The following is a 20,832-nucleotide window of genomic DNA, read 5'->3' on the forward strand; positions in this document are numbered from 1 at the left end:
TGCTTGGAGCAGGGCTTCTTGTCTGTTCTGAGACCATACTGCCATCGTGCGGTAACAGTTTGATCAGGCTCAAGTTTGAGCTGTTCTACTTGAGAACCTGCTCTGTCCAATGGAAGAGAAAACAGAACCTGAACTCAAGCCTGGCCTCTCTGCCTTTTTCTCTGTGGTCTGGCAGGAGCAGGGGCGGTCAGTCAGCTCCGTGAGGGGCCAGGGCCCAGGAGCCAGCCGGCTGCTTCCAGTACATTCCTGATTTTCATTCCCTTGAGCTACTGCAGTCTCCGAGATGTCCTGGCTCACAGCACCAAAGAGGTGTATGCCCATTCTTTCCATACAGGTCCTTCTTGCTCCAAGCCATGGTACTTTAGACATTTGGTCACCCTCAACTCCATCAATGGCACCCCACTCCAGTACTCCTGCCTGGAGAATCCCAGGGACGGGGGAGCCTGGTGGTCTGCTGTCTATAGGGCCGCACAGAGTCGGACACAACTGAAGTGACTTAGCAGCAGCAGTAGCAGCAACTCCATCAATGACACTGGCTCTTTAGGGTACTTGGCACTGGCCCGTCTGTTGCGCTCTGTTGCTCCTGTCACAGTGGGCCCAGACCCTACCACACACGGGTAACCAGGAGGCCTGAACTCTAAAGGGCAGATTCACAAGACAAATGCCCCCGTTTTCCTTGCTTGCCTCTAAGTCCAGGCCACACTGTTAGGAAACTGAGGCCCCGCCTCCCTCCTTCGGGTGGCTGGACTTCTGGGCAGCAGCTGGAGGGCTCCCTGGCTGGGGCCCTGACTGATCAGATACTGAGCCCAGAACCTGACTGTCCACTGATCCTGCCAGACCACACAGAATAAGGTAGAGAGGGGCCAGGCTTGAGTTCAGGTTCTGTTGGTCCTACATTGGTCTGAGCTGCCTCCACTGCTAGGCCTTGCAAAGAAGAGCAGCTCACAGCTTGGGCCCGATGAAACACTTTCCGCACGATGGCGGTATGGTCTCAGAACAGACAAGGAGCCCTGCTCCAAGCATTCTTCTCCCGCCCTTCCAGTGTGAAAAAACACTGTGAACAGACAAAGGCAGTAGGAAATATGGCTACTTTGTACTTTCCTGGTTTGAGGAAACCATCTGCTAGTCTTGTCTTTTTTTTAAAATCATATATGACGTTTATTTAATTTTTTAATATAAATTTATTTAATTGGAGGTTAGCTTTACAAATTGTATCGGTTTACTTTACATTATTTACAACACTTTACAATATTTTATTGGTTTTTCATACATCAACATGAATCCCCCACAGGTATACAGGTGTGTTCCTCATCCTGAACTCCCCTCCCTCTTCCCGCCTCATACCATCCCTCTGGGTCATCCCAGTGCACCAGCCCGAAGCATCCAGTATCATGCATGGAACCTGGACTGGTGATTCGTTTCATATATGATATTATACACGTTTCAATGCCGTTCTCCCAAATCATCCCACCCTCCCCCTCTCCCACAGAGTCCAAAAGACTGTTCTATACATCCATGTCTCTTTTGCTGTCTTGCATACAGGCTTATCGTTACCTCATTCTAAATTCCATATTTATGCGTTAGCATACTGTATTGGTGTTTTTAACTACTTTATTTTGGGGGACTCCAAAATCACTGCAGATGGTGACTGCAGCCATGAAATTAAAAGATGCTTACTCCTTGGAAGAAAAGTTATGACCAACGTAGATACCATATTGAAAAGCAGAGACATTACTTTGCCAACAAATGTCTGTGTAGTCAAGGCTATGGTTTCTCCAGTGGTCACGTATGGATGTGAGAGTTGGCCTGTGAAGAAAGCTGAGCACCAAAGAATTGATGCTTTTGAACTGTGGTGTTGGAGAAGACTCTTGAGAGTCCGTTGGACTGCAAGGCGATCCAACCAGTCCATTCTGAAGGAGATCAGCCCTGGGATTTCTTTGGAGGGAATGATGCTGAATCTGAAGCTCCAGTATTTTGGCCACCTCATGTGAAGAGTTGACTCATTGGAAAAGACTCTGATGCTGGGAGGGATTGCGGGCAGTTGGAGAAGGGGACGACAGAGGATGAGATGGCTGGATGGCATCACTGACTCGATGGACGCGAGTCTGAGTGAACTCCGGGAGCTGGTGATGGACAGGGAGGCCTGGCATGCTGCGATTCATGTGGTCGCAAAGAGTCGGACACGACTGAGTGACTGAACTGAACTGAACTGAAGAATGTATGATCATAACGAGGAGATTGGAGTAGGAGATTGCCTGCATTCAGTCATGTGAGGTCTCTGGTCCTTCCTCCTAGGGCTCCACCAAGTGGCTGCTCCAACACAACACCCAAGGTCTAACATATGAAGACCCCAGGGAGTTTGGAAAATGCGATAGAATAATCACCACCACGTGGGCTGTTGCCTAGACTGACCAAGTCCTTAGGTATATCATTTTTTTGTTGTTGTTTCTTCCTTTGGCATGAATTCCTGAGGCTTGCCTCTTGACACCACGAATCAATTTGATAGCTTGAAAAATTGCTGGAGATAAAAGGGTGAGAGAATAAGAGCAAATGTGGGAAACCTTGGTCAAGTACAAAAGGAAATCTGGAAAAGAGAAGATGCCCGATGAGGTTGGATGGCTTACATCTCAGTTTGATATCTAACGGAAAGCAAACATTAAATGCAAAAGTATGAACAGGTTTCATTAAACCGAACAAAATACCAGGCAGCCATATTTTCCTGTATCTTTGTTCATGGCGTTTTTTCAGACTGGACGGGCGGGAGAAAGATGCTTGGAGCAGGGCTCCTTGTTTGTTCTGAGACCATACCGCCATCGTGCGGTAACAGTTTGATCAGGCTCAAGCTGTGAGCTCTTCCTCCTTGACAACCTGGTCAGGCCAATGGAAGAGAAAACAGAACCTGAACTCAAGCCTGGCCTCTCTACCTTTTTCTCTGTGGTCTGGCAGGAGCAGGGGCGGTCAGTCAGCTCCGTGAGGGGCCAGGGCCCAGGAGCCAGCCGGCCGATCCAGTACATTCCTGACTTTCATTCCCTTGAGCAACTGCACTCTCCGAGATGTTCTGGCTCACAGCACCAAAACGGTGTATGCCCATTCTTTCCATACAGGTCCTTCTTGCTCCAAGCCATGGTACTTTAGACATTTGGTCACCCTCAACTCCATCAATGACACCGGCTCTGTAGGGTTCTTGGCACTGGCCCGTCCATTGCGCTCTGTTGCTCTTGTCACAGTGGGCCCAGACCCTACAACACAGGGGTAACCAGGAGGCCTGAACCTCAAAGGGCAGATTCACAAGACAAATACCCCCATTTCTCTTGCTTGGCTCTAAGTCCAGCCCACACTGTTAGGAAACTGAGGCCCCGCCTCCCTCCTTCCGGTGGCCGGACTTCCGGGCAGCAGCTGGAGGGCTCCCGGGCCCAGGTCGCTCATTGATCAGATACTGAGCCCAGAACCTGACTGTCCACTGATCCTGCCAGACCACAGAGGAAAAAGGTAGAGAGGGGCCAAGCTTGAGGTCAGGTTCTGTTGGTTCTACATTGGTCTGAGCTGCCTCCACTGCTAGGCCTTGCAAAGGAGAGCAGCTCACAGCTTGGGCCCGATGAAACACTTTCCGCACGATGGCAGTATGGTCTCAGAACAGACAAGAAGCCCTGCTCCCAGCTTTCTTCTCCCGCCCTTCCAGTCTGAAAAAACACTCTGAACAGAGGAAGGCAGTAGGGTATATGGCTAGTTTGTTCTTTCCTGGTTTGAGGAACTCAGCTTCTAGTCTTTCCTTTTCTTTTTTTAATCATATATGACATTCATTTTATTCTTTTAAAATATAAATTCATTCATTTAAATTGGAGGCTAATTACCTTACAATAGTCTTTTTATATAATTTGTGGTTTCCGTTGAATATCAAACTGTGATCTAAGTGACCCAACCTCATCAGGCATCTTTTTTCCAGATTTAAGTCTTTTTTGGTCAGGTATGTATAATTAAAGTATACTTAATAGTTTAGTATCAAATTACTTTTGTTCCTTTGCAGCTTTAATATCTTTTTTTAATTTAAATTTATTTATTGTAGTTGGAGGCTAATTACTTTACAATGTTGCATTGGTTTTTCTAAACATCAACATGAATCCGCCACGGGTAAACACATGTTCCCCATCCTGAACTCCCCTCCCTCCTCCCTCCCTGTACCATCCCTCTGGGTCATCCTAGTGCACCAGCCCGAAGCATCCAGTATGGACTGGCGATTCATTTCATATATGATATTATACATGTTTCAATGCCGTTCTCCCGAATCACCCCACCCTCTCCCTCTCCCACAGAATCCAAAAGACTGTTCTATACATCTGTGTCTCTTTTGCTGTCTCGCATACAGGGTTATCGTTAGCATCTTTTACATTTCATATATATGCATTAGTATACTGTATTGGTGTTTTTCTTTCTGGCTTACTTCACTCTGTATAATCGGCTCCAGTTCATTAATCGGCCATCCACCTCATTAGAACTGATTCAAATGTATTCTTTTTAATGACTGAGTAATACTCCATTGTGTATATGTACCACAGCTTTCTTAACCATTCATCTGCTGATGGACATCTAGGTTGCTTCCATGTCCTGGCTCTTATAAACAGTGCTGCGATGAACATTGGGGTACACGTGTCTCTTTCAATTCTTGTTTCCTTGGTGTGTATGCCTAGCAGTGGGATTGCTGGGTCATAAGGCAGTTCTATTTCCAGCTTTTTAAGGAATCTCTACACTGTTCTCCATAGTGGCTGTACTAGTTTGCATTCCCACCAACAGTGTAAGAGGGTTCCCTTTTCTCCACACCCTCTCCAGCATTTATTGCTTGTAGACTTTTGGATCGCAGCCATTCTGACTGGTGTAAAATGGTACCTCATTGTGGTTTTGATTTGCATTTCTCTGATAATGGGTGATGTTGAGCATCTTTTCATGTGTTTGTTAGCCATCTGTATGTCTTCTTTGGAGAAATGTCTATTTAGTTCTTTGGCCCATTTTTTGATTGGGTCGTTTATTTTTCTGGAATTGAGCTACAGGAGTTGCTTGTAAATTTTTGAGATTAGTTGTTTGTCAGTTGCTTCATTTGCTATTATTTTCTCCCTTTCGGAAGGCTGTCTTTTCACCTTGCTTATAGTTTCCTTTGTTGTGAAGAAGCTTTTGATTTTAGTTAGGTCCCATTTGTTTATTTTTGTTTTTATCCTTTGCAGCTTTAAAATCTTTTATGTTATTTTCACAGATTATATCTTAGTACACTGCATTCCCATTAACTTAGATTTATAATTTTCCTTGTGTACTTGTCTTACATTTTAAATTCCAAAGGAAAAGAAAAGATTAGAAAACAAAAATAAGGAGTTTCGAGTTAGTGCTCTCACTACTGTGGCTGGGATTCAATCCCTGGTCTGACATGTATACTAAAATCCTGCAAGCAAATATACATGACTTCCGTAGTGGCTCAGTGGTAAAGAATCCTTCTGCCAATGCAGTAAACACAGGTTCAAACCCTGGGTTGGGAAGATCCCCTGGAGAAGGAATTGTCAACCCACCCCAGTATTCTTGTCTGGAAAATCCCACAGACAGAGGCGCCTTGGCAGTGTATACAGTCCATAGGGTTGCAAAAGAGTTGGCTAGAACTTAGTAACTAAACTCACACACACTATTATTATGGCATTTAAATTTATTTATTCATTATCGCATTTAAATGTTACCTGTATCTTTGTTCTTTATTTCTTCATATGACTTCAAGTTATTGATTAGTGTCTTCATTTCACCTTAGAGGACTCCCTTTTACATTTCTGTTATGCTAGGTCTTTTAGTAACAAACTTCATTTGTTTTCTTTTCTAGGAATGTCTTAGTTTCTCCTTCATTTTTGGAAGAGTCTAGCTGGATGTGGAATCCTTGGTTGATAGGTTTTCTTTTTCTTTTAGAATTTTAAAGGTTTCAGAAGAGAAATCAACTGCAAATTGTATTGAGGCTACTTTGTATATGATAATGTGTATTGATGCTTGCAAGATTCTTGCTTCGTGGCTCTTGTAAGTTTGATTATAAACTTTAGTGTTACATTGTTTTCCTGGTTTTCATCAGTTCATTGTATTTAGTTTTTTTTTTTAAATCCCTTTCATATTTAAAGATGTCCATCAAATATCCCCATATTTAGGGGAGTTTATTTAAAGTCTTTTCTAATATATCCATTTCCTAGCCTTTATTCTAGACGACTTTAGTTTATTGGTTTTTCCTATAAACACACATATACCTCTGTTACTTTGGATGTCTCATTTTTTAATTGGTGGTGAAAACTGAACATTTTGAATTTTCTGATGTATCAACATGGAAATTAGATTTCCAACACACAGGTTTAGTTGATGGCACTTCTTGTGTACTGCTTTTTTCTTGTTTAGTGACTTTTCTCTATTATTTTTGTCAAGTCTGTACTTGGTCATGTGTGGTCACTCACGTCTATGTTGTGTTAGCTTGGTGATCAGTAGTGTTGTGACAGACTTTCTGTAAACATTTGAAAAATGCTGCCAGTCTTTGCAATTGAATTTGTCTCGAGAACTCTTTCAATGATTATAAAGACTGCTCACAGCTCTATCCTTCACTTCCAGCTTGCAAGGAGCCTAAAGAGATACGAATATTTAGGGCCTCAGGCCTCATCTGAATAGTCGTGTAGCCCTGCAGAGGTCTGCACGTTTCTAATTTCTCCAGCACATGTAAGAACTTTTAAAGTTCTTTCTTCCGCAGTATATTTCCTTTCATAGCCTTCTCCTTTCTGTGCTTCTCCATTTGTCTACTTCTTGTCCTAAGTATTGTCTATTGCCCCAGGCTTTTCTGGTCAATTCTTGTGCCTTTAAATTTTTTTAGTAAATGCCTTTCTTCAAGACAGCTCAGCGGTGGAAACACTCCAAGGAAGTCAAGACAAAGACAAGTTCTTGCACCAACCTTTCAGGGAGCCTCCAGAGAGGTCAAACTTGACAACCACAATTCTTTGAGAGTAACTCCGTATCTCCCCCTCCGGAACTCACATCACGCACCAGGATGACAAGAGCCATCTTTAAGGCAGTGTGGTTTTTAGGGGTGGTAGGTGGGGAATTTTGAATGTCACAGTCCTCTCTCACTGCAAAGTAGTCACTTCTTTCTTCACCAAGCCATTGCTGATTGTCTTACGTTTTCAACTAGATCTAGAGCTCTGTAAAATTGGATCTTGACACTTTATCAGCTCCTTTGTTACTTTTATGGAGGGATGCATCACTGGAGTTCCCTGCTTCACCATCTTCAGTGACATCATATTTGCCACATGGTTTTCCTTTCTAGAAAGAATCGTGCTTCTTCAGAAAGTACCTGCTACAACAGATATATATGAAGAAATAACACAAGGTCATTTAACACTCCTTTGTTTGGCTGGGTGGTTCCGCCTCTGTTCAGGCCCTGTGAACTCCAGGCAGTGGGCCTGTAAACATCTGGGTGAACCCGAGTACTTAGCAAGCACACCTGCTCCTGTCATAATGCTACCAGGAACTGGCTTGTCTTTGATGTCCTGACGCTGCTGCCATTAAAGATCCACATCCCCTTATACCTGGGTAGCACTTGAAAGCCTACTACATTTTGTTCCAAAGAGCAGGAATAGGAGACATACCCACCAGAGCCTGCCTTTGTCCTTCAGTGGATTTCTCTAATCTTGTCTGCATTGGGTGGGGAACAAGGCCTTACCCATGACTTGCTTGCCTGGACCAGGCAGCTGCTGGCTCAGTTCTAGCCCCTCACTCCCCACACTGTACACCAGGATTCCACCAGTGTTCAAGAATCCTGTAGGGCCATAGAGAAGAAGGAAGGAGGCCCAGCTTGGGTCCAAGCCTTTTCCAAGTCCCCACATGTGTGCTCTTCTACAACTTTTGGCCTCAAAGCAAGGAAGTTGTAAGGGTTTTCGGTGTTTTCAAACAATTTCCTCATGAGGGCAGTAGTGCCCCAGATATGTAGGCCGGCTAGGTCCTTGAGCTCTCATCTTCCACCCAACCAGTCTGAAAAAAACACCGCCAAGAGACAAAGGCACCAGGAAACATGGCTGCCTTGTATTTTGGAGGGTTTTAAGAACGTTGCTTTGGAGAAGGCAACAGCATCCCATTCCGGTACTCTTGGCTGGAAAATCCTGTGGATGGAGGAGCCTGGTGGGCTGCAGTCCATGGGGTCGCCAAGAGTCGGACTCGACTGGGCGACTTCACTTTCACTTTTCAGTTTCATGCATTGGAGAAGGACATGGCAACCCACTCCAGTGTTCCTGCTTGGAGAATCCCAGGGACGGGGGGAGCCTGGTGGAAGGCTATCTATGGGGTCGCACAGAGTCATACACGACTGAAGCAACTTAGCAGCAGCAGCAAGAAAGTTGCTTGGCTTTCCAGGTGGCACAATGGTATAGAATCCGCCTAGCAGTCCATGAGATACAGGAGTCACAGGTCCCATCCCTGATTTGGGAAGATTTCCTGGAGTAGAAAATAGCAACCCACTTCAGTATTCTTGCCTGGAGTATTTCATGGACAAGAGAAGTCTGGCTATAGTCCATGTGGTCACAAAAAGTGGGACATGACTGACCATTCAGGAAACTTGCTCATGCTGTTGTTCTCTTGCTTTTCGTTTCCACTCATATCAAAACTGAGACCTAAACTCTGTGTCTCCATCAGGCATCTTCTTTAGCAAGAACTGAATTTCTACCTGACCTAGTTCTGTTCTTCTTCATGCAGATTTACATCCCATGTATTTTTTCAAGGTATTATATAGTCTTCTTCCCAGGGTAAGTCTCAAGGAGGCAGACCTAGGAGAAAAAAGATCATTCCAGAACATGAAGGACAACATTAGGGCATTTCTAGGCAATAACTTTTGCTGATAATTATTGAGTATTTACAGCATACCAGTAAGTATTCCACAGATTTTTGATAAGAATTCATAGATTGATTCTTCACAGTATCCCTCTGGATGAGTAGAGTGATTCTTGCCACTTAATAAATAAGGAAACATAGCACAGAAATTTTACAAACCTTTTCCAAGCTTAGATGGCTAATAATATAGACAAAAGCAGAATAATCAGACTTTAGCACTCAAACTCTTAAGCACTAGAGAAATAAACTGTAGGCTCAGTTCTGGAGCGCTTTGTGGAAGCCTCCAACTTTTTCTGGTTTTCTTGCATTCTCTAAGACTCAGGTGCAGAGAGGATTCAGGAAATAAGTTCAGTTCCATCTTGGATTCTTGGCATACAGGAACACAGGTAAAAATAAGTCAGATTCTGTTGACCTTGTAATTATTAGTCCACTTGTTTTTCAGGCATAGGAAATTGTTCAGTTTCATCTACGCCTGGGTCTCTTGTGGCTGAAGCATCTGCAAGATGATTAAGTTTGTTCTGAGGGCAGTTTAGCAGTATCTGGTATGCTTGTACGTCATAGACCATGCCGTTCTGGAGTCCCATGTAGCGCTGGCTAGCTGAATAGACTTACACATCCTAGTGAAGTTACCAAATGGAAAAGAAGACCAAGAAGTATTTGCTAGGTCTGGAAGGAGAAGGCAGCTACAGTAGATTTGTAGCTGTTTATTAGGCCTAGATGAAATGCTTAATGGAGTCTTGATATTATCTCAGGTGTCACAAGAGGACAGGCCTATGAAATTCCTTCATCTCCATCCAGCTTTAGTTATGAAGCAAAATCAGAGAATGTTGATTACTATAATGTGATTAGTGGTCTCAGGTCTTAAGAGTATTATGTCTTCCCTTCTTGTGACACTTGAGAGGAGATCAAGATTCCCTCTTGGGTAGATCTTTTTTCTTTAGCTAGCCTAAGTTAGACTGGGCATATTAGCCTCTACTTCTAACTTGCCCCCTTTGTTTCCGGGCAGTGGGGCTCTATAATTTTTTCTGACTTGAGACTCAGAACAGTCAAACCAAATGCTGCTGAATTTCCCTTGGAATAGGCTTGTCCATCATGCTTTAATACTTTAGCCGAAGGAACTGAAGCCCTGTAGCATAGGGACACCATATGAAAGTGTGTTAACTCTGCTTGCAAGGGGCAAGAACAGGGGACAAATGTTTACAGAAGCTTACATTAGTCTTTGTGTGAGTTCTACTAGTCCAGCCCATTTTGGAAGGAAACCTAACCCCCACCCTACAACTTTCTGTACCTTGACCTCCTGGTGAAAATGAAAATGTTAGTCGTTCAGTCTAGACTCTTTGAGACCCTGTGGACTGTAGTCCACCAGGCTCCTCTGTCCATAGACTTCTCCAGGCAAGACTACTGAAGTGTGTAGCCAGTCTCTTCTCCAGGGGATCTTCCTGACCCAGGAACTGGACCCAGGTCTCCTGCATTGTGGGCAGATTCTTTACCAAGTGAAGTATGACGTGTGGCACCTGGCTTACTCCAGCAGATTCTAGGCCCCCTCACCCTGCAGATTCTAGGCCAAGATGCCCCCAACATCCAGGTCTCCGGTAGGCTTTAGAAAAGAAAGCAAGGAGGTCCAGCTGAGGGCCCAAGCCTGTTCTACCTTCTCATAGGTCTGATATTCCTTGACTAGTAGAACTTACAAGGACAGTGTAACAACCTAGGATGTTTTGAAACTGTTTCCGCATGATGGCAGTAGCGCTCCAGCCATGTCAATAGACCCTGTCCTTAGCTCTCTTCTCCCGCCCTTCCAATTTGAAAAAACTTCACAAAGAGACAAAAGAACCAAGATAGCATTTTGTCCAATTTGAGGAAACTTGCTCAAGCAGGTACACTTCTGCATTTTGGTTTTCCATGAAATCAAACTGAGGCCTAAAACCACTCACCCTCATCAGACATCTTGTGCTTTCAGAAATTATATCTACTTAGCCTAAGCATTTCTTGTTTTCTTCATTCAGCATTTCATATTCAGTATTTTCCGTTGGTACCAAGTTTTATGTCTCAAGGGATAGTTCTGACATATCCAAATTTAAAAGAAAAAGAAATGCTGCAAGTTCAACGTGTAGAAGAGGATACCCCTAGCCATACAGCTTATCTCTGAGGCTCTCAGAGATTCTGACTCCATTTTTTATCTTAGCAGTCATACCCCTGGTTTTTTGTTTTTTTCTTTTCTAAACAAAATAACCCTTTTCTAAGCCCAATAGTAAGGCCTATTTAGTGCTCTTTATTCAAAACAATGCCTCACATGCAGTGACACACTTCTGTACACTTCTTTCATAAAAGACTTTTTAAAATGTAGTGTATGCTTATTGTTGGTTTCATTTAAGATTACAGTAGAAGTCATTTCCAATGTCATTGAGTAACCTTTTCCTTTTATATATCTTAAGATTTTTACTTTATTATTTATTGATTTTTTTTTTTTACTATTTTTTAGTAGAAAACGCCCTTTTATTTGTAAAAGGACTGAGGAAATAAAGAAATGTTCTTAAAAAAAGAAAATCACGAATATAAATGGACTATGTCAAAATAAACACTGAATAAACTTATGGATATTCACTTCTGATTCTTTTGCTTTACACATACACCAATCTTAGGTTCTTGTAGAACACAAGAGAATTGAATTAATTAATAAACATAAATTACTTACTAACTATATAATCTTACATTTCCCCTCTTAGGGAATGAGGTTTATTTTAAAAAAATTTGAAGTATTGATAGAAATTCGTTATTTGCTTGGCCCCCAAATCATGTAATATATTAAAACTGCTAGTATCTTGTAGTCCACATTGTCTATTGTCCAGTAATTTTACAAATAATGCTGCTGCTGCTGCTGCTGCTGCGTCACTTCAGTGTGTCCGACTCTGTGCGACCCCATAGACGGCAGCCCGCCAGGCTTCCCTGTCCCTGGGATTCTCCAGGCAAGAACACTGGGGTGGGTTGCCATTGCCTTCTCTGTTACAAATAATGAAAAGTTACCAAATCTTATCTAATTTGAAATTAGGAAGCACATTTTTCCTTTGACTCAAATAGAAAAGAAAAAGGTAATTTATATAATATCCATCAAGGAATTAAAGAAGGAAGACATGAAATCACATTCTATTCTTTCTGTAGATGTTTTACACAAAAGGAAGCTTTCATCCATAAATGCCTTTGTAATGTTTTTAATTAAAGAATACCAAAAAGAATGAGTTCATTTTACTAAATATTATGAAACAACAAAAACATTCTCTTTAAAAGGAAAGATTGAGTCAATCATTATAAAAATAAATTCAAGGAAGTAGAAAGCCAAAAATGCAATAGAAATAATAAATTCTAGACTCTTTGAAAACGTCAATAATAAATATCAACCTATTCTGTTTGATTGAGAAAGAAAATGATTATCAACAAAAGGGGACCACATCAAGACACATGGAAATTAAAATGGCAAAAACTAAAGATAAAGAGAGACTATTAAAAGCAACAAGGAAGGGTGAAGCAACAAATCACAAAGTAGAGAATACTCATAAGGCCATCAACTGACTTTTCAGCAGAAATTCTGCAGAACAGAATACAGCGGCATGATATATTTAAAGTGATTGAAGGGAAAAGCCTACAACCAAGAATACTCTACCAAGCAAGGCTCTTATTGAGATTTGATGGGGAGATCAACAGTTTCACAGACAAGTGAAAACTAAGAGTTCAGCACCACCAAACAAGCTTTACAAGAAATGTGAAAGGAAATTGACTAAATGAAAAAGAAAAGGAAAAACTAGAAACATGACAATCATGAAATGAAAAACTTCACCAGTAAAGGCAAACATACAGTACACATAGTAAATCATCTATGCAGAAAGCTAGCAGGGAGGGTAAAAGACAAATTAGTAAAATCATCTATATCCACAATAACCAAGTTAGAGATACACAAGACAATTAAATGTAAAATATGATATCAAAAACAGTAATCATGAGGGGAGAGGAATACAAATACATGTTTGTTACAGTGCATGTGAAATTAGGAAAATGGAACTTAAAACATATATATGTATATATATTCACATCTAGCTATATAAAAACCTTATGGTAACCACAAATCAAAAGCCTATGATAGATAGATATATTAAAAGAAGGAACCCACAGGTAGTCATCAAATCACAAGAGAAGAGAACAAAGAAGAAGCAAGGTGAAAGACCTACATAAATAACTCCCAAACAATTAACAAACTGGTAATAAGTACACATCAATAATTGCCTTAAATATAAATGGACTAGATGCTTCAGTTAAAAGACACGGAGTGGTTGAATGGATACAGAAACAAGACCTGTATGTATGCTGCCAAGAGTAGACTCACTTCATATCTAAAGACACTGAAAAGACTGAAAATGAAGGGATGGAAAAACATTCCATGTAAATGGAAAGCAAAAGTAGGCCAAGGTGTCAATACTTGCATCAGTCAAAATAATGGAATAATAAAGATGATTACAAGAGCAAATGGACAGTATATAATGAAGGGATCAATCCAAGAAGAAGATATAACAATTACAAATATATATATATATATATATTTATGTATAAATATGTACCCAACATAGGAGCACCTAATTACATAAAGCACATGTTAATGGATATAAAGGGAGAAATCCCCAGTAACACAATAATAGTGGGGAGACTTTAACATTCCACTTACATTAATGGACACATCATCCAGACAGAAAATCAATAAGGAAACACTGGACTCAAATGACACATTAGGCCAAATGGACTTAAGAGGTATAGAACATTCCATCCAAAAGCAGCAGAATACACATTCTTTTCAGGTGCATATGGAACATTCCTAGAATCACATGTTAGGCCAGACAAAATAAATTTAAGAATTTATTTAAACCTCAATAAATTTAAGAAAATTGAAATCATATTAAGCATAATTTCTGACTACAAAGCTATAAGACTAGAAATAAATTGTAAGAAAAAGCTGCAAAAAAAATGCATGGGGACTAAACAAAATGCTACTAAACGGGTCATGAACCAATGAAAAAAAAAATCAAACGACGTGTGGAGACCTATGAAAACACACTGATAGAAAACCTATGGGATGCAGCAAACAGTTCCAAGAGGGAAGCTGATGATGATACAAGCCTACCTCAGGAAACAAGAGAAATCTCAAAACTTTCCACCTAAAGGAAAAACAACAAACAAAACCCAAAGTTAGAAAGAAAGAAATCATAAAGATCAGAGCAGAAATAAGTGAATTAGAGATTTAAAAAAATAGAAATGATCAGGTTCTTCGAGAAGATAAGCAAAATGATTAACCTTCAGCAAGACTCTGCAAGAAAAAAGAGAAAGGGACCAAATAAATACAATTAGAAATGAAAAAGGAGAAGTTAAAAATAAGATCACAGATGTACAAAGGATTATAAGAGACTGCTACCAACAACTATATGCCAATAAAATGGACAAACTAAAGAAGTGGACAAATTCCTAGAAATGTCCAATCTGCCAAGCTGAACCAGGAAGAAATAGATAGTATGAACAGACCAATTTCCATTCCTGAAATTGAATCAATACTCAATAAGCAAAATACCAGGACCAGAATGGCTACACGGGTGAGTTCTAGCAAACATTTAGAGAAGTGTTAACACCTATCCCTCTGAAATTATTCCAGAAAATTGCAAAGGAAGGAATACTTTGGAACTCATTCTATGATGACAGCATCATTCTCATATCAAACTCAGAAAAAAAGAAATTATACACCAAATATCAACGATGAATGTAAATGTAAAGTTGTTAACAAAATAGTAGCAAACCAAGTCCAATAATACATTAAAAAGATCATTTACCCTGATCAAAGGGGATTTAATCCAACAATGCAAGGATGAGTCAGTATATGTAAATCAATCAGTGTGACACACTACCTTAACAAATCGGAGAATAAAAATGTGTGATAACAGGTGCAGAAAAGTTTTTTTTTTTCAGAATTCAATATTCATGTACAATAAAATCTCCACAAATTCTGTGTAGAGGGAACATACTTTAATAAAGGCCATATAATGATAAATCCATAGGTAACATCATACTTAATGGTGAAGTGCTGAAAGTATTTTCTCTTAAGATGAGGATCGGGATAAAGATGCTCACTCATGCCACTTTTATTCAAGATAGTTTTGGAAGTCCTAGCTGTGGCAGTCAGAGAAGAAAAAGAAATAAAAGGAATCTAAATTGAAAAGAAGTTGTAATGTCACTGAACATAACGATACTATACGTGAAAAATTCTAAACATGCCACCAAAACCTACCAAAGCACATCAATAAATTCAGTGAAGTTTCAAGATACAAATGTAATATGCTTTAAATCTGTTCCATTTCTATATAGTAACAACAAACTTCAAGAAAGAAAAGTTAAGGAAACAATCCCATTTTTAATTGTGTCAATAGAATAAAATACCTAGGAAATAAAATACCTGTACTCCAAAAACTGTAAGACACTAACAAAAGAAATTGAAGATGATAGAAAAGGATGGAAAGATATACCATGTTCATGGTTTAGAAGAATTAATATTGATAAAATGATCATACTACCCAATGTAATCTACGGATTCAGTATAATCCCTATCGAAATGCCAGTGGAATTATTTGCAGGACTAGAACAAATAATTTAAAATATCTATGAATATAAAGTAGCCAAGCAGTCTTTAGAAAGAAGAACAGAGCTGGAAGAATCATGTTCCCTGATTTCAGATGACACTACAAATATACAGTAATCAAAATAGGTTAGTACTGGCACAAAAACAGAACAATGGAACAGAATAGAGACCCAGAAATAAACCTACACACTTGTGGTCAATTAATCTGTCAAAAGAGACAATAATATAAAATAGAGAAAAGACAGACTCTTCAGTAAGTGATGGTAGGAAAACTGGAAAAGTTTGTTACATGTAAAAGAGTGTAATTAGAACATTTTCCACACTATATACAGAAATAAACCCCAGATGGATTAAAGACCTAAATGTAAGACCAGAAACCATAAGATCCCTGTGTAGATGTAATCATAGGCAGAACATTCTTTGACATAAATCATAGGGATTTTTTTGATCTGTCTACTAAAGTAAAGGAAGAAAAAGCAAAAATACACAAATGGAACCTAGTCAGATATACAACTTCTGCACAGCAAAGAAAACCCTCAACCAAATGAAAATATTTGCTATTGATATGACCAATAACTTCATGGCAAATAGATGGGGAAACAATGGAAACAGTGAGAGACTTTATTTTTCGGGGGGGCTCCAAAATCAGTGCAGATGGTGACTGCAGCCATGAAATTAAAAGAAGCTTGCTCCTTGGAAGAAAAGCTATGACCAACCTAGACAGCATATTAAAAAGCAGCAACATTACTTTGCCAACAGAGATCTGTCTGGTCAAAGTAGTCATGTATGGATGTGAGAGTTGGACTATAAAGAAAGCTGAGTGCTGAAGAATTGATGCTTTTGAGCTGTGGTGTTGGAGAAGATTCTTGAGAGTTCCTTGGACTGCAAAGAGATCAAACCAGTCAATCATTAAGGAAATCAGTCCTGAATATTCACTGGATGCTGAAACTCCAATAATTTGGCCACCTGATGCAAAGAAATGAGTCATTGTAAAAGACCCTGATGCTGAGAAAGATTGAAGCTGGGAGGAGAAGGGAATGACAGAGGATGAGATGGTTGGATGGCCAACTCTATGGACATGAGTTTGAGCAAGCTCCGGGAGTTGGTGATGGACAGGGAAGCCTGGTGTGCCGCAACCCATGGGGTTGCAAAGAGTCAGACATGACTGAGCGACTGAACTGATGACCAATAAACGTTAATATCTAGCATATATAAACACCTCATACAACTCAATGTCAAAAATAATTGGGTTAAAAAATGTGCAGAAGACCTGAGTAGACATTTTCCCAAAGAACACATACCAACGGCCAACATGCCCATGAAAAGATGCTCAATATTATTAATCATCAGAGAAATGCAAATTCTCTGATGAGATACCACAATGAGATATCACCACACACCTGTTAGAATGGCTGTTATCAAAAAGAACACAAATAACAAATGTTGCCAAGGATGCAGAGAAAAAAGAACTCATACACTGTTTCTGGGAATGTAAACTGATGCAGACTCTGGAAAACAGTATAGAAGTTTATGAAAAAACTAAAAATAAAACCATATGACCCAGTAATTTTATTCCTGGGCATTTATCCAAAAAAAGTGAAAATACTAATTCAAAAATATATATGCACTCCAATGTTCTAGCACCATTATTTCCAATTGCCAACATATAGATGCAACCCAAATGTTCATCAACACATGAATGGACAAAGGTGTGCCCTACACACACACAATGGATTACCACTCACTCATAAAAAAGAATGAAATTTTGCCATTTTCAGTAACATGGATGGACTTGGAGGGTATCATGCTAATTGAGATAAGTCAGGCAATGACAAAATAATGTGTATCACTTATATATGGACTCTAAAAATGAAAACTAGTGAATATAACAAAAAGGAAACAGACTCACAGATGTAGAGGAGAAATTAGTACCAGTGCAGAGAGGGAAAGGGTAAGGGACAAGACAGGAGTAGGGGATTAAGAGGTACAGACTACTATGTATAAAATAAATAAGCTACAATGATACATTATACAGCACAGGGAATATAGTCAATATTTTATAAGGATTATAAATGGAGTATAACCTTTAATAATTGAATCACTATGTTGTATATATGTAACATAATATTCTACATCAACCATATCTCAAGAAAAGATAAAAAGAGACAATAGCCAATAGGTATATGAAAACATGCTCAACATCACTAATCATCAGGGAAATGCAAATAAGAACCACAATAAGATATCACCTCACATCTGTTAGGATGGCTGTTTTCAAAAAGACAACATGGCGGACTGCAAAACTACCTTTCTCTACTTTAATCTACAACCACTAAAGCATTCACAATTTAAGATGCTTTTGCCCAACACAACAGGAAGCCAGAGAATTGCACACATCTGTACATCTAAAGGTTCATATAGTGGAACATGGAGAGGAGGCAGAACCTGAGGAACAGGGAAGTTGGTGCTTGTAATCCCAGCCCTCTGAAAACAGCAGATGAATCTGTGTCTTTAGAGAACCCAGTATCAACAGGGAAGGCAGTGCATAGGACTCTAGCTTCCCAAGGGTTACAGGTAACTGGGAGCCATGGCAGTGGGGACTGGGACCCCATTCTTCCAGTTTCTAAGACACACAACCCTAGCCCCTAAACCGCCATCCGCAGAGGTGGATACCACAAACCTTACGCCAGACAGTGTAGAGGCACTTGTCTGATCCTGTCTCTTCCCTCACTGACTCCCTTCCCCCATGGTACAGCTTGCAAATCAGGGGATCCTGGGCACAAGGGGAGAGCCCACAATCCCTGTGATGACAGGGGGTCTGGCAGAATCAAGACAACAAAGACCTTGGAGGCACAAGAAGCAACAAGGGTATGGAGCCACACTTTTAACAAAGACATTGAAGGCTGGAAAGTCAACTCTCAAGTATAACCAGAAGCAGCACAGGTAAGAGAAACAAAAACTGGGAAGCAAAGAACTCTTAACTTCTAATGTATCATTTAACTTCAGATGTATTGGCAAGGGGACAATTCATCAAGCACCGTGAAGAATCATAGTAACACTATACCACCAAAAGAAAGTGACAGTGCTCCAGAAACCATACTTAAAGTCATGGAATATTGTGATCTGAGAGAGAACTTAAAATACCTGTCATGAGGAAACCCAACAAACTGCAAGAAAACCCAGAAAGGTAGTTTAATGAGCTCAAAATCAATGAACAGAAGGAATACTTTACTAAAGAGATTGAAACTCTGAAACAACAAGTTCTGGAACTGAAGAATGTAATAAGGTGAAGAATATACTAGAAATCATTGGAAATAGAGCTGACCATATGGAAGGGAGAATTAGCAAGGTCAAAGATAGAAATCTAGAAATAATACAAGTAGAAGAGATAAGCTATTTTAAAGTGAGGGATTTCTACATAAGCTATCTGACTTTTTATGAAGGAGACTATTTTGTTGTGGGTATCCCAGAAGAAAAGAGGGAGAAGGGAGCAGAGAGTTTGTTTAAAGAAGTAATGACTGAGAACTTTAGAAGCCTGGGGAAGGAGCTAGATATACAAGTTCATGAAGCTAAGAGAACATCTAATTACTCAATGCAAAAAGGCCTTCAAAACATGTCATATTGAAACTGTCAAAAGTCAGTGGATTTTAAAGGCAGCCAGAGAAAAAAAGATGGTAGACTACAAAGGAATCCCCATTAGGCTATCAGCAGAAGTTACAGACCAAGAAGGAACAGAATGACATTCTCATAACACTGAAAGATAAAAGCTGTCACCGGAGAATACTCTATCCAGCAAAGTTATCATTCAGATATGATGGAGAAATGAAAACTTTCTCAGACAACAAAAGCATAGGTAATTCATCAATGCTGACCTGCCTTACAAGACATAGTGAAAGGAGTTCTTCTACCAGAAGTGAAAAGGCAAAAATATACAAAACATCAAGTAAGATGATAGGTAGGCAGAATCTGAAAGTGGAAACTCTTTATCAGAATAAGTTTTTTTAATTTTTTAATACTTTAGAATAGTATAAAGGTTAAAGGGGAGGAAAGGACACAAAACTATAGCTACCTCAATTTGGTAACAGACTCATAACTCAAAAAGGGAAAATTTGAGACGACAAAAATGCAAAAGGGGAAGAAAAAATGGATGGAACCCATATAGGTAAGTGAAGATGCTATCAACAGAAAAGGGACTAGTTTATCTATGAGATATTTTAAACTAAACTCATCGGAACCACAAAACAAATCTAGAACAGAGACATGAAACATACAAAAGACGAATCTGAGTTAAAACATCATGGGAAACCACCAAACCAAAATGGCAGACAGAAAAAAAGGAAAAAGAACAACTGAGATACAGTGTAACCAGAAAGCAAAAATAAAATGTTAGTACTAAGTCCTTATCTACCAGCAATTACTCTAAATTTAAATGGATTGAATTCACCAATCAAGAGACATGGACTAGTTGAATGAATTTAAAAATAAGACCTAACTATTAATACATGCTGCCTCCAGGAGACATTGACAGCAACACAATAATAACAGGGGACTTTACCCCCATTTCCCAACTTACATCAATGGACAGATCATCCAGATAGAAAGTCAACAAGGAAACAGTGGCCTTAAATGAAATATTAGATCAGATGGATGTGATAGATTTGCACAGAATGTCCCATCCAGATGCATTAGAATGCACTTTCTTCTCAAGCACATATGGAACATTTTAAAGTATAGATCATATGTTTGGACACAGAACAATATTCAATACATTTAAGAACACTGAAATTGCATCAGGCACCTTTTATAAGCACAGTGATATGAAACTAGAAATCAGCTATGAGAAGAAAGCTGGAAGAAATCATAAATAGGTGGAGACTGGACAACATGATACTGAACAACTATTGGGTTAATAAAGAATTTAAAGGAGAAATTAACAAGTACCCAAATACAAGCCAAAATGAAAATACAATATACCAAAATCTATGGGATCCAGCAAAAGTGGTACTAAGAAGTAAGTTTATAGTAATATGGGCCTACCTCAAGAAACAAGAAAAATATCAAATAAATAATCTAATTTTAAACCTAGAGGAACTATAAAAAGAAGAGAAATGAAACCTAAAGTTAATAGAAGGAGTGAAATAATAAAAATCAGAGTGGATCAATGAAATGAAGAGCTGGTTCTTTGAGAAGATAAAATTGACAAACCTTTATCTAGATTCACTAAGGAAAAAGAGATAGCTCTAGTAAATAAAATCAGAAATGAAAGAGAATAATAGTGGATACAACAGAAGTAGAAAGGA

General features: G+C 39.6%; 1 long non-coding RNA gene across 1 annotated transcript; it reads left to right on the forward strand.

The window, feature by feature from the left end:
- LOC138931154 (uncharacterized) lies at positions 1-12,664 on the forward strand. The gene is made up of 2 exons (XR_011446426.1): positions 1-2,423; positions 6,866-12,664. It is a non-coding gene; the product is annotated as an uncharacterized lncRNA (long non-coding RNA).
- The last annotated feature ends 8,168 nt before the right edge of the window (positions 12,665-20,832 follow it).

The sequence above is a fragment of the Ovis canadensis genome, chromosome X (assembly GCF_042477335.2).
Source record: "Ovis canadensis isolate MfBH-ARS-UI-01 breed Bighorn chromosome X, ARS-UI_OviCan_v2, whole genome shotgun sequence".
NCBI lineage: Eukaryota > Metazoa > Chordata > Mammalia > Artiodactyla > Bovidae > Ovis > Ovis canadensis.